At 46.0% G+C, this 14,135-nt stretch overlaps 1 protein-coding gene across 1 annotated transcript in view; it reads right to left on the bottom strand.

The window, feature by feature from the left end:
- The window catches only part of LOC133131080 (FERM domain-containing protein 5-like), a 94,222-nt gene that overhangs the window by 74,324 nt on the left and 5,763 nt on the right, over positions 1–14,135 (bottom strand). The window lies entirely within an intron of this gene.

Raw genomic sequence — 14,135 nt, 5'->3', positions numbered from 1 at the left:
ACTATAAGAATACAAGGTTTTACTGTTTTTTTATACACGTTTATACATGCAAGTATTGTATTTAATTTCTTACACACACACACACGCGCACACACACGCACGCACATGCACACGCACACACACGCACACACACGCACGCACATGCACACGCACACACACGCACACACACACAGGGAGTGCCAGTTCACTGACAGTGATTAAGACAGATACACCTGCATTCAGAGTATCCCCATACACAAATGCACAAACACCTGTAACATTTTTAGCTGCAGTGTGCTTGTTCACAAAACTGCAAAAACACTCAGCCCGAGTCCAAAACATGAATCACTGTGGAAATGACTCACCAGCAATCTAATAAAGCTAATACTGTTAGATTTATTTTGACTTCCAGATCTATAATTCATACTGTGGAAGCAAGAACCTCAATAATTCATTGAGCAATGGAAAGCCTGATTGGAATGAATGAGCTGGCAGGTAGAGTCAAGACGGTATGAGTTTCTGTCTCACGGATACGGAGACCAGAGGCCATGAATGGGACACATATCAATAGCACAGCTCTCGCTCAACCGCTCAGCTCTTACTGCGGCCCCAGAGCTCAGATGTTGTCGGCCATTTTAAGAGTGGTCAAGATGAAACAACGCATGAAACAAGATGCACATGCTTAGAAAACGTGTGCATGTTCAACACTTTGAGTTACATTACATTACAGGTGTTTAACTCTTATCCAAAGCGACTTACAATTGATTACATGAAGCAGGGGCCAATCCCCACTGGAGCAACGTGGGGCCACAACGGTACATTGATTTAACCTTCCAGGTCCCAACCAAGCACCTTAGCCACTATGCTAAACTTGGCAGAGTTACTGTTACAGCCATGTTTATAGGGACAGGAGCACAAGATATTTAGCCTGACCAGGAGTGTCATTTACAACAACCAGATAATTCCTGGAGCAAAGTGGAACTGTGCTAATCAAGTGTGCAATGAAGAGTTGGCAATGTTTTACACTTTTACAAAATAAATTCATTCATGAATAATTTCAACATTGCAGATACAGCCGACTGAAACAACTGTGATAATTTTGGAATGCAAACAACATACATAATTAATTTGTGTTTTCACTTTCTCATGTACAAGCATGCTTTCTGCAGAGAAAGAATTAATAATGGTGTTCTTGACACAGTATATACATTATGCATGTGTGAGCGCATGTGCATGTGCACACATTCAAACATGCACTCACACGTGCACACACACACACACCAATCTGACACACAGAAATACTCACACACACTCACGCACATACACAGAATTCTGCTAGGGATTACTCTGGGTGAAACAGAGAGCGTTATTCTTTTCATCTTCTTCTGATGTCTGCCTCTAGCTCCTCTGGGACAAACCTCCAGTGGTCAGTCATGGAAACCTTGTCTTGACCATTTCATGAAGGCTTCTGTAGACCAAGGTCTGCAGAGAGTGTCCTCCCTCAACTGCACACTTCTGCACACATCAACACTCTCCTCATCACGTCTCTATTTCACAGACAGCCACGAGCAGTGAAATATCACAGAGTGCTACCCCTTATGTCATACTGACACTGGCTTCTCCATACAGGACTCTTAGTCAAGTCACAAGCACATTTAAACCGACATTGACTAAAGTGCTGTATACCTTCAATAAATAAAAAAACATGAATAAAAACATTTAAAAAAACATAAAAAAAACATAAATAAAAATCCCGATGTAGCCACAATAAGATCTGCACAGCCGTTGGGCCCTTGAGCAAGGCCCTTAACCCTGCATTGCTCCAGGGGAGGACTGTCTCCTGCTTAGTCTAATTAACTGTACGTCACTCTGGATAAGAGCGTCTGCCAAATACCATCCATCCATCCATCCATTATCTGAACCCGCTTATCCTGAACAGGGTCGCAGGGGGGCTGGAGCCTATCCCAGCATACATTGGTCGAAAGGCAGGAATACACCCTGGACAGGTCGCCAGTCCATCGCAGGGCACACACACCATTCACTCACACACTCATACCTACAGGCAATTTAGACTCTCCAATCAGCCTAACCTGCATGTCTTTGGACTGTGGGAGGACCCGGAGGAATCCCACGCAGACACGGGGAGAACATGCAAACTCCGCACAGAGAGGCCCCGGCCGACGGGGATTCGAACCCAGGACCTCCTTGCTGTGAGGCGGCAGTGCTACCCACTGCACCATCCGTGCCGCCCTTATCAGGTCCCAATAAGCCCAAATAGCAAAGAGAAATTAAAAATGCATACCAAAAAAGAGTGCGGGTCTTAGGAGGTTAAGCAAAACGAGAAGATTCTGGGCTCTATGGCACTGTTATAGAGCGCATTCAAGTAATTACAATTGTTGCAACATTTGTCATCCTTTATTATGTTACATTATTTAGACCCCCCAAATGTCAGGATTACTCCAAACATATATTCAAATGATGAGAACTGCCGTGCAGACTGATGATAAATGATTCAGGCTTCTATGGCTGTGCCAGCTTCAGTGAGCTCTTGAATCCTGCCCAGCAGAGCAACCTCCCAAACATCCTTGCCATTGGTTTCCCCTTCACAGCTGCAGTGCATGTTGGGATCAAAAGATGGAAAGACAAAATCCAGGTGCTCATTCCGATTCCTTGTCTCATCTTTTCTCTTTTACTTGCTCCTGAACTGGAAATCGATTGAGGTCTGCCATCTTTAAGGATATTCCACCCTATTAAATGTTTCTTCTTCTAGTATTTTTTTTTCCATAAAGCGTGGCGTAAAAATGATCGACCTGTGGATCCACCTCTCCCCATCTGCCACGCCTGTAACTGACGTGGCTTTCAACTGACGTTTGAAGGAGCAAGGACATTCCATTTGCCCGATCACTTCACTTATTTTTCTTTCACCTTTTCCTAGCCTCTCCCAATGTGTGGAGTTAGGGGCAAGACAAGGAGAAAGTAAAAGATAAAAGAGGAGAAAGATAAGGGATTGGAATGAACCGACGGTCTCTCTCTCTTGCGCTTTCCCTCCCTCTGTCACTCTTTCTCACTCTCTCAAGAAATGAGTACACTTGTACTGCCAAAGCTTGTTGGATGAACATCAACAGACAAACAAAAAAATATTAATATACTATGTCTGTGTGTGTGTATATCAGTAACATGTCAGTGTGGATGATATGTTTGTATCTCTCTCTCTCTCTCTCTCTCTCTCTCTCTCTCTCTCTCTCTCAGGAATAAGATCAGGGTCTGGGACAGAGGAATCCCAGCAGCCGTGCTCCTCGAAGCACCTTCCTCACGGGTCTCCAGTCCACATACACACATCCCCTCCCCCAACTCCACAAACTACAGGCAGAAAAAGGCACCAACCAACAATATGAATAAATATATGAAGCCAGTAGTATGAGGATATCTGAGCCAGGGCTATGAATAGAAAGCAACACGTACACTTTCACCAAAGAAGCTGAGCAGCTCGGCTTTTCAGAGCTGCAGGCGGCACAAGCTGCTCGATATCTCTCGGCCCGATACCGAGGCTGGGATAGACCGACGGGGAGGCAGACAGACGCACAGATGCGATAGCGGCAGCGTGATGCTAAGCACACTCCCTCTCCACACCCCGCCCCTCTGGGACACACACAGACACGACAGCCTGCCTCTTCTGACCTTTTCACTACACATCTGTTCAGTCTGAGCCGACCTGACTACGCGCACAGACACACACACACCCGCACTCGCGTATGCACACACACGCACTTGCGTACACACGCACACACTCACACACACATGTGCACTCAGACACGCGCAGATACACACAAGCAGACACACACACTCACACTTGCATATGGACAATCACAAACACATACACAAGCCCACCTGTCAAGTTTGCTCTGAACATCGAGCTCAACTCCATTCAATCTGTGCATTTACCCATGAACTGTGCGCTCTACACAGACAGCACGCCACAGAAAATACTGACAGTTAGATTTATCTATGAGGTGTTTTCGAGTGCATGAATTTAGCAAAAAAGGATGTGTTCAGTGTCTCTGGACCTTCATTTACCATCATGTGCCTCAGCACACTGCAAGAATAGCACTTTACTGATACCTCTCTCTCTCTCGCTCTCTCTCTCTCTCTCTGAGGGCAGACAGCAAAGTGGGCACAGACAGATGGGGTGGGTATGTAAATGCAGGGTGAGATATTATTGTTCATATTAAATCTATTGGCTAGGCATAAGTAAATCGCCTTTAACTCGCTTAGCTATGTCATTTTACCTGGATAATAGTTTAAGTAGCTTAAATTGTACACAGGGGTCACATGTAAATTCTGCATTCTGTGGCACATAACAATAAATTATATTTGATATTAAATGCAAACAAATACCAAGTTTCCACATGGAAGAAGCAGATTAGAAGTAATGTCCAGACAGGCAGCTTGGGTCGACAGCAGGGAAACTCAAATATGGCTCCAGGGCCCAATAACACTGCTGGTTTTCATTCTTCCCCTCCAATCAGGACTGATTTAAATGCCAGGTGACTTAATTATCCGGCCAATCAGTGGTGTTAATCAATGAGCTCCCAGGTACAAAACCAGCAGTAATACAGCTCCCCAGGGCCAGATTTGAGAATACCTGCTCTAGACAGCTACAGTGCTGAATCTTTGTATAGCTTTCTAAAATTGTCCAAGATGTTTTCAAAAAACATTTTAAAGCACTTTTTATGTTTACAAGGATAGCATTACTTCCATGGGGGTTTCAACCCATTTTATTAGTTGTTGGGCTAGGAGACATGAGAGGCACACAAAGCAGGTCCAAAATGTTGGAATCTGAACCTGGAGATATTTTCAGTTACACTGACAAAGTTTTACATTTTCAGTACTTTTTTAAGTCTTTGCACCCTGGTCATGGAATGATGTGCAGATTCATCTCAGAGTAGCCTCCCTTCTTACAAGAGGATTTAAAAAATAAGATTAAAGTACTCTTGGACATTGAATGTTTATGATTGTTACTTAAGTATTTGACCATTATTATTTCTCTTAATTTGTATTTTAATGTCGATTATACTGGATGTGAAACTTGTTGTGCTGCTGTTTTGGCCAGGACTCTTTTAATCTCAGTGGGAATACTCCCCGCAAAATAAAGTTTAAATAAATATTAAAAGTACCTTATTTAGGCAAGGTTATTATGCTTTAAAACCCAGGTCCATGCGCTACACTGCTGTCCTTGCTCCGTGACATTTAGACAACCTTCAGCTGGGACACCCCTGAATCCCCCCTTCACGCCCGTCTGCCCCCAGGGCCACGCTGCCCTCGGAGGGGGGGGGGGGGGGGAGGCTCGGTCTGTCAGCCGAAGTGTGTGGGTCTCTCGGGAGTGATGAACTGCGATCATCCGCCCAGTAGCCGCAGCGAAGCACGCTCAGACAGACAACCTTTATTGTGTGACAGGCTGGCGTGTTGGTTTTATGACCGTGTCCTGGAAGGGTTAACGGCCTCCGCTTGTGTGTCTTCTTTTGTTGGGCAACATGACCGTAAAATGACAGCAGACTCGTGCTCTGTCCTCCCCCTCCTCTGGTTCCCCCACACGTGCTCTCACTGAGACTGCTGCAGATGGTGTGAAAGGGCTTCTGTCAGAACAGGCCGGGCTCTGGAAGGCACACCAAGGCAGGAGAGGCCCATTCACATCCCCCCGAAGTGGGGGCTTCATGCGAATGCGCCAGGGATGTATAAATACTGCCCCCCCCCCATGCTGGCCTCGGCTCACTGTAACGGTCTTCGGCGCGCATACAAATGAACACGCGCACGTTCCTCAATCCATCCGTCTAAAAACTATTTACATGCAGATGCATTTCCAGCAGATGGGAGCAGTAAAGTGTGCCTAGATGAATTAAACATGAAGAGATTTATTTCCTCGAGAAATGAATAGAAATCTAAAGCAAAATTCAATTGAAGCGCTACACATAAGTCGGGCAACTACCTGAATACAAAGCCGTGAAACACCGAAATTGGGCCCGCCTTTCGAGGAAAGAAGAGGGGCGAGAATATCCGAGCTCTTACAGCACCCGACGAAAGTGTTTCTCATCCCATCTCCAGATTGCCGGCCAGCATCCAAGAGCTGCACTTTGAGTGTACAAATGGCAGATGGAATTTCTCAGGGACCTCCCGCTTCTCACCGCTGGCTCTTTTTGCGTCTCCTTGACGCAACTGGACGGACCCTCGAAAATCCCACCGTTAACCTTCAGTCGCCTGACCAAACGTCATTCCCATCAAAAGCAGGCAACCCAGAAAGAGAGCGTTCCTCTTGGACAGACCATTCAGAAAATCTAGTTGTGATATAATGGACCTCTACACTTGGGTAATGCCTTATTTTACAGCCTGTTAATTACCTACTAATTACGGTGTAAATACCACATACTTATTTGGTAACTATTTGATTACAGAGGTAAGTAAAATAAAACGGGCTGTAAAACATATTTACATTGTACTTACATATGGTACTTACTGACTTACCACTGAAATCAATAGTTACCTAATAATTACCCAAGTAAGTGTGTACTTACCCAGTACATACAAGGTCATTAACAGGCTGTAAAATAAAGCGTTACCAACCCTTTTCCCTCTGGTAATGAATCCACCAAAAATGTACATTCAAAAAACAGCAACAACAGTCTATTTCCAAATAGAATACTCTCAAACATCAACAGAGCTCAGAAAATTAAAATTCATTTTAACCCAGAACTATTTATTTTGCTGTGGGAACAACAGGAATTCCCCACAGGAATTTGGCCGAAACAAACCAGTATTCTTGGCCAAAGCGACCATGTCTTCTTCATTGTTCGACATTGCGAGATAATGTAGTTCCTATAGGCCTACTGTCTTGCCACAATTTCACTAACTAAAGTTCAACTGGTACTTTCGTACAGTTTCATGTTTCGATATGCAAGCCAAGTGCAGATTGTACTCTGTGGAAACCTACTTTAATTTCATTTTTAGGTGAATGGCCCCTCACATGGAGCTTCAACTATACACCAGTGACCTTTGGGCAACAAGTCTTTCAAGCAATACTGCCTGTCCCCAGGGAAGCCCCTGGCCCCGCCCCCACACAGCACCCAGGACAGACGGACACCCGTGAAGAGGAGGGGTGGGCCCAGGCCTCACATTCGACAGATGTGAAGAAATAAAAGAGGGAGAGAGAGGGAGTGATCAGGTACTTCTCATTACCAGTGGGGTCCAACACGCTCCCCTGAGGACAGAAACACAAATGAGGGGCCAGGGAGAAGTGCATGCTGGGATTATTTATCTTTTTCGTTCTTCCCTTCTCTGTGCTGGTAATATTAATCCCTTACAAGTGCTGCCAGGCATACAGGCACACACTCATCCTGCTAAAAGCCATACGGAAAAACACACCATGGGCAGGAACAAGGGGAGGGAGGGAGGGAGGGAGGGAGAGGGCAAGTGAGCAAGAGGAGAGACAGTTTGTTTTTTCACCATTATAGCATCATTCATCTGATATCTACTGTATTAGTTCATGTATCTACATGAGCTTGTTAAATGTACAAGTGTTTGCCGTTACACTCACTGAGCACTTCATTAGGTAGACCTGTACACCAGCTTGTTAATGCAAATATTTGATCAGCCAATCATGTGGCAGCATAAGAGCATAACATGCCTGAACTTCAATGCTTCCCTACCTGATACCAAAGAGCCCAAATGGCAGTCCGTTAGAAAGGGGTGCCACCCCAGCGTATAGCACATGAAATCATGCAGCCAATGGGAGGCGGTATTCATTTTATCTGTTCTGTGAAAGGATCGTGGCTGATGTGTGTCTTATAGCACACCACTCTCACCGGGTCCCTATTAGGCCACACACCACTTGTACTGTGCAAGAACAGAGCCACGGTGACATCAACAGCAGGCTGCTTTCAGAACACCTATCCTGCCTCCTCCATGGTACCCACTGACTACTGTGGCTACTGTGGATGAAGCACTTCATGATCTTCACCACTCTTTAAAGGTAGGGGCAGCCTATCCTGTAGCATAGTGGCTACACTGTCAGAAATAAAGGTACGGAAATTATATACCCTATATAAAAATCCCAGGCCTGCAAAATATAATTATTTTGTACCTTTCTGTATTTTTATATACAATACAATATATACAATATTATATTTGATCCTTAAAATAAATAATAAAAAAATAAAAATGTACCTCCACTGTCACTTTATTTCTGAGAGTATAAGGTGTTGACTGGTACTTGGAAGGTTGATCGCAGCTTAGTCTAATCAAATGTAAGTCGCTTTGGATAAAAAAGCATCTTGTCAATTACTGTAAAGTAAATGTAATGTCTGTAAAAATTAGAGGTAGTGCATTGGATTGGACAGAGAGAGCTCCAAAATATGCGCTCAAAACAAAATGGCGGAATAAACACAGACTGAGGAGGATGCAGCAGGTGCCCTCAAAAGACACAACAAGAGAAAACACACACACACTCCTTCCCCATTAGTCTCTTTAGTGGAGCCCATTATTTATAATGATAATAATTAAGAGAGCAGGGTGTTCCTCCCATCAATGGTGCCGTGTACAGTGGCGTCGGGTCATTGCCTCGTTTCCTCATTAATCTGCTGAGAGCTGAGAGATGGGGACCAGAACAAAGGCTGGATTCTCTGGAGCTGCGAGGCAGTGGGGGGGCGAGGCAGTGGGGGGGCGAGGCAGGGGGGGGGCGGTTGTTTTGGGCACAGCCGCTCACAACGCGAGGCTCCTCGGTCATGCCCTGTCGGCGCGAACGAGCCGAAACCCTCGTACACCTGTGTCCGTGTCACTGTCCGCGCCGCTCACACGAGGAGAGCACGGGGGGGGCGAGGACCAGACAGAACCGCTGTCCTAGAGCCTCTCTCTCTCTCTCTCTCTCTCTCTCACACACACACACACATTAGGGCCCACGCAGCACAGGGCGACCTGTGCAGGCGCAGAGCTGTAAACGCCTCGCCTTGTTTACCCACGCTCGGCACACCTCATTACCCCCCGCCGCCTGAGTCCCCGGAGCGCCCGGCTCGACACACACACACCACACACACGCCGCACACGCCATACACACCACACACGCTACACACGCCTCGCCGAGAGGGGTGCGACGCCACCGGAGCAGATAAGTGCTCCAACTCAGAGACCTGCAGGAGCAGCAACCACCAACAGTACTGCCTTTCACTTTCAGGAATATCATCTCTCTCTCTCTCAAACGCTGCCCTTTCCTGTCCCCTCACAGCTGAAGTGCATGCTGGGATCACGTCTCTCTCACTCTCTCTCTCTCTCTCTCTCCCTTTTTCTTTCTCTCGCTCTCTCTCTCTCAAACACAAGCAATTCAATCAACATTGCTTAATGGAATGAAGAAGTTAATTTTTTATCACCAGAGCAAGCAATTATAATAACCGAATTGAGCAATAACAACATGAACTCGGTCTTTTGAGTGCCTTGCTGTTAAATATAACGGCTGTCCTTGTTTACCGCCCTCCGAAATCCAACACTTCGACAAAGACTTGCAGTTCAACGTGTGGGACTCTGGCAAACAAGTTCTGGAAGGCACGCATTCCACAGGGACTGTGGGAGTTGTAGTTTTTCTGCACCCTACTGTAATGCAACTCCCACACTGCGGTGACAGGATACCACAGCCCTGATGTACTGTCTAACAAGGGTAAACACAGACCACCCGGCCTGCGCTAAACTCATAAAATATTCAAGCGTAGCACACATTTTAATCTGTGATATCTCTGCCGCCGTCCATGAAACAAACCAGCCTGAACTCTCTGTGAGAGATAAAGATAGAAAGGCAACAGGACAGCGGGAGGAGCTGCGGTTTGCTGTCACTCAACTCCTATGAACCAGTCAGAAGACTCTCTGTTGAACACGTTACGTTGTGACCGGCTCAGACAAAGTGGGTCGCTGTGGGCACAGGAAAAGTTCCCCCACTTTAGGATTTCTCTCCTCTGGCCCTTGGGCCGTAGAGAAGCCATACTTTGTTGAACCCCGTACTCTTCATTTGACCCTTCCCAGGTCCATAGGAGCAGTGGGCAGCCACAGTGCAGCACCAGGGGTCAGTCTCTTGGTCAAGGGCAATGGCAGGAGCACACCTAACCTGTCATTCATGTATGGGTATGGGTATGGGTACGGGAGGAAACCGAAGTACCCAGAGTAAACCCATGCATACACAGGGAGAACATCCAAAATCCACACAGAGAGAATCTGGCCATTCGAACCAAGAACCTCCTTCTTGCGAGGAAACAGGGCTAACCGCGACACCGCCGGGCCACGCTGCACCCTGACTGAGCCGCCCGTCACTGCTCTGTGTGCAGTGACCATCGGAGTCATCAGAGACCAGTCACAAATTCACCTCAGGATGCCATGTACAGAGAGTCAGTAATTGATGTAATGCTCAACGCAATTTAAATGAAACACCAGCGGAAAATTCCTTGCAGTGGTAATGATCAACTCATTGTTGCATAAAAGAACAACAGCTCTGCAACCTGAATAAGTGTTCAGCCTGCAGTGGTAAACCACCAGAGAAACACTGGGACACTTCCAAAATGGCCGAATAAGCATTCATAAAGCAGAGACCAACCGCAGATGAACCCAATGGCACTACTGTGTGTTTGTGTGTTTGTGCGTGTGTGTATGCGAGTGTGTGTGTGTGTGCGTGTGTGTGCGTGCGTGCGTGTGCATAAGCACGGTGCCATCCAGCTGAGCAAACAGCAGTTGATTCAAACTCCACCCGGCAGGGCTTTGCAGTCACAATGCTGCACTCACTCATAATGCTCTCACCGGACAAATCAAACCCCATATAAAATCTAAATAAAACCATCATGCAGATCCAATTACAGCAGTAGGCTTGCATTTGTAACTTTGACAGAAAATGTATGAAACATCAACTGAACACACACATTACAAAACACTACATGAAGACAATATCAGATACAAAGCTAAACTGACCATTGATTCGCGGTGTCAAACTTCGTAGACACAGGAAAGTTAACATCTGACACCCAGAGACCAGCGAAAAGCTTCTGTGAAGCATTTACACAATGGCCATTCATGGCTACAAAGAACAATCAGATGAACTAACCACAAAGCAGAACTCCTGCTTTACACAAGCTCCAATCACAAGGGTCCAATCTTAAAACTCCAACTGAAGGCCCAATCAAAATGCTAGCACTGAAAGTGTCAACTGCTTTGGTGGAAGGGGAATTCCATTCATCAAACCTATTGAGAAGGACCAAACCCTTTTCGCGGCAGTTGACAGAGTGCAGACACGCAGTTGCACGAGGGAGGGGGAGATAATATGTTTCATGTTTAATCATATTAAGCACGAGCATGACAGTGTGAAATGCATTCCTGGCTCTTCGCGGAGGAGGGACGGCTCATTAATCAAAGAGCGCGCTCACGGGGAAGCCAGTGCACAATGGCAGGCTGCCATGGAAACCGGTCTTGGGGAACAGGAAACCAGGTCAGGGAGAGAAGTTGGGGTCATGGCGGGGGGGCATGGCTCACAATCACCTGATGACCAGTGGGTTCAAGCTAAAGAGCACAGTGGAGCAGCCCCGGTCCGAAGGGCCCCTAAAACTGAAACGGAGCCCTTCGGAGTACATCTGTCCCCTGCCGCCACCGTGGCTATCGGAGTCGGAATGGTCCGCCCATTGTTGTCCTTTGTGCCGAGGGATGTCCGAATGTGAGCAAGCCCGCATGTTGGGAGGTGCTGCTGGGGAATCGCCGTGGTAACAGGCAAAAACCCTGGCACTGTGCTCAGATGTAATACCCCCACCACCGACCAGCACCCCCCCCCCGGACCCCCACTGTCACCAAGGAGACGCCCTCCGGGTCGACGGGAGTGTAGCCTCTCTTCATGCGGTTCACATGCCCAATCTTCTAAATTCCGGGGTTTTCCGTTTTTAGGAAAGTGCAGTGGCAGCACCCGACCACCCAACTCACTGACGCAAAGTGACTAATTCTTGTTGTGCACCTTTTTGATCTGCAGAACAAATCGAAAGATGTCCGCCTTTACAACCACATTCTGCCACCATGGAATCCGACTGATATGCCCAAGAACTTGTGTTTAAGTTTCCATATTACATAGTTACCATATTAACGTCTCTGCCAAGAGGATTCAAATCCACAGAAAGAACGTTTATTTTATCTTTTGAATAACAGCCTAAGAACACTGGCTAAAACACAGTACTGCTAGACTAGTATATCCATTAATTTAACATGTGAGAGAGTAGTATCAGACTTTGCCTGAATGAAGAACTGCATTTTTAATAGAGGAGTGTTCAGATGAATGATTGCAAAAATGCTTGATTCAAAGTCCAAAAACGATGCGAAAATGTATCCATATAACACAGACACGATTAAATTCAGTTGAAAAACTAATTCAATTATTTAATCGGTGACATGTCTTCATTTACAAAGGAGACAAAATGATATCCTCCATTTCAGACTTTCTCACATATCCTTCAGAAGTGTAATGAAGCAAAATAAACCCATCATCTGCATGGCTACCAAAGGCCCTATTAGAACTGTCTCAGCTGAACATTTACAGCTCCTCTCATACCCTGGCCTGGATTCAGTCACTGTTTATCCTTTTGACTTTGAAGAAAGGGGACAGAATCCAGGCTTCTATATTCAGATGTGAATCAGTATTATGGGAAGACTAATGGTGACCCCAATACCACTGCAATAATGTCCTAAATCAAAAAATACATTAGAAGGACAGACAAGGGTATGTTCAAAACCCCCCTGAAATTAGATTGTCCATTCCTTTGAAACCGGGGATGTCATTTCTGGTGGCCACGTGAGCACTCTCCCCGAGTTCCTCTGAAGTCCGCCTCCGCACTCACGCGACATGTCAACTTATGGAAGTTGAAATGTGCATGACAGTCATCTCATTCACCAGGGGGGGGCGAGGGATTTCATTCCAATAAAAGGAATACACTAGAATCACTAGAAACGGCTTAACCGTCGACATGGCTGAGATATTGCCACTGTAATCTAATCTCTGGCACCAGTGTACACCTGCCAGGGGCTTAGCATAGCGCTGCTCTGCGGTGTGGATTAACATGTTTTCGCAGGATGCCTTAAAATAAAAAAAAGACATGGCTTTCAGAAAGTGAGCGGTGGTGAACTGCTGCTGATGCAGATACCCAGAAGCCCTGTCTCAGACACATCCTACTTTAATGCTATATTGGGCCTGAGCGATTGGAAATAAAATCTCCTTAAAGGGCCAGCGCAAGCAGCCTGGAGGAACACTATGGATGATATTTCCCCAGAGGCATTGCTAACCTACGCAGCATGCACAAAAGACAGAATTTTATTTATTTATGTATGCATCATATGTGAATCATGTGAATCACTCAATGTCTGTGTAAGACAGGGGTCGGCAACCCTGGCCCTGGAGAGCCGCAGGGTGTGCTGGCTTTCATTGTTACTCAGCACTTAATTGATCAATGAAAGCAGTTGATTACAACTCAACTCACCTTGTTTCTTGGGTCTGAATTGGTTGCTGATTCTAAGGTGAAAACAAAAACCAGCACACCCTGCGGCTCTCCAGGACCAGGGTTTCCGACCAATGGTGAACTGTAAGAGCATCAGTCTACAGTCACAATGTTATGGGATTTTAATTTGCATTTCAAATGAAAAGAGCTCAACTCCTCTGGTATCAGGAGAAATGTGTGTATAGCGCTGTTCTGCAAAAACTGCTTTAGCTCACAGTATACAGTCTGCAGAGGACAGATGAAGACTGTTGAAGCAAAAAAAGGTTTCAAAGTCTTGTTATAAGTAAACAAATGTAAGAATTTCCTGTTTTTAATATGGGTTGTTTTTCAAATCCAGCAATAGCAAATTCCATTGTTTCAAGCCCCCTTTAAAGCCTACAGTGCAGGATGATGCTATGTGCAAAAATACCCCGTCTGACAGCAGACAGAAATGCACACACACACAGATGCCCACACATACACACACATACGCACACAGACACACACACCTTGGTGTACAAAAAGGCCTGCTGCTCCGAGACAGCAGCCCATCTTCAATAACAGGTTTTATAGGACCACATTAAAATTATGCTGGAGCGCAGGTTTTGAGGTTGAAGACACAGCTCAGCAGAGCTC

Source organism: Conger conger, chromosome 6, assembly GCF_963514075.1.
Source record: "Conger conger chromosome 6, fConCon1.1, whole genome shotgun sequence".
Classification (NCBI taxonomy): Eukaryota; Metazoa; Chordata; class Actinopteri; order Anguilliformes; family Congridae; genus Conger; species Conger conger.
This window is presented reverse-complemented; position numbering and strand designations above follow the sequence as displayed.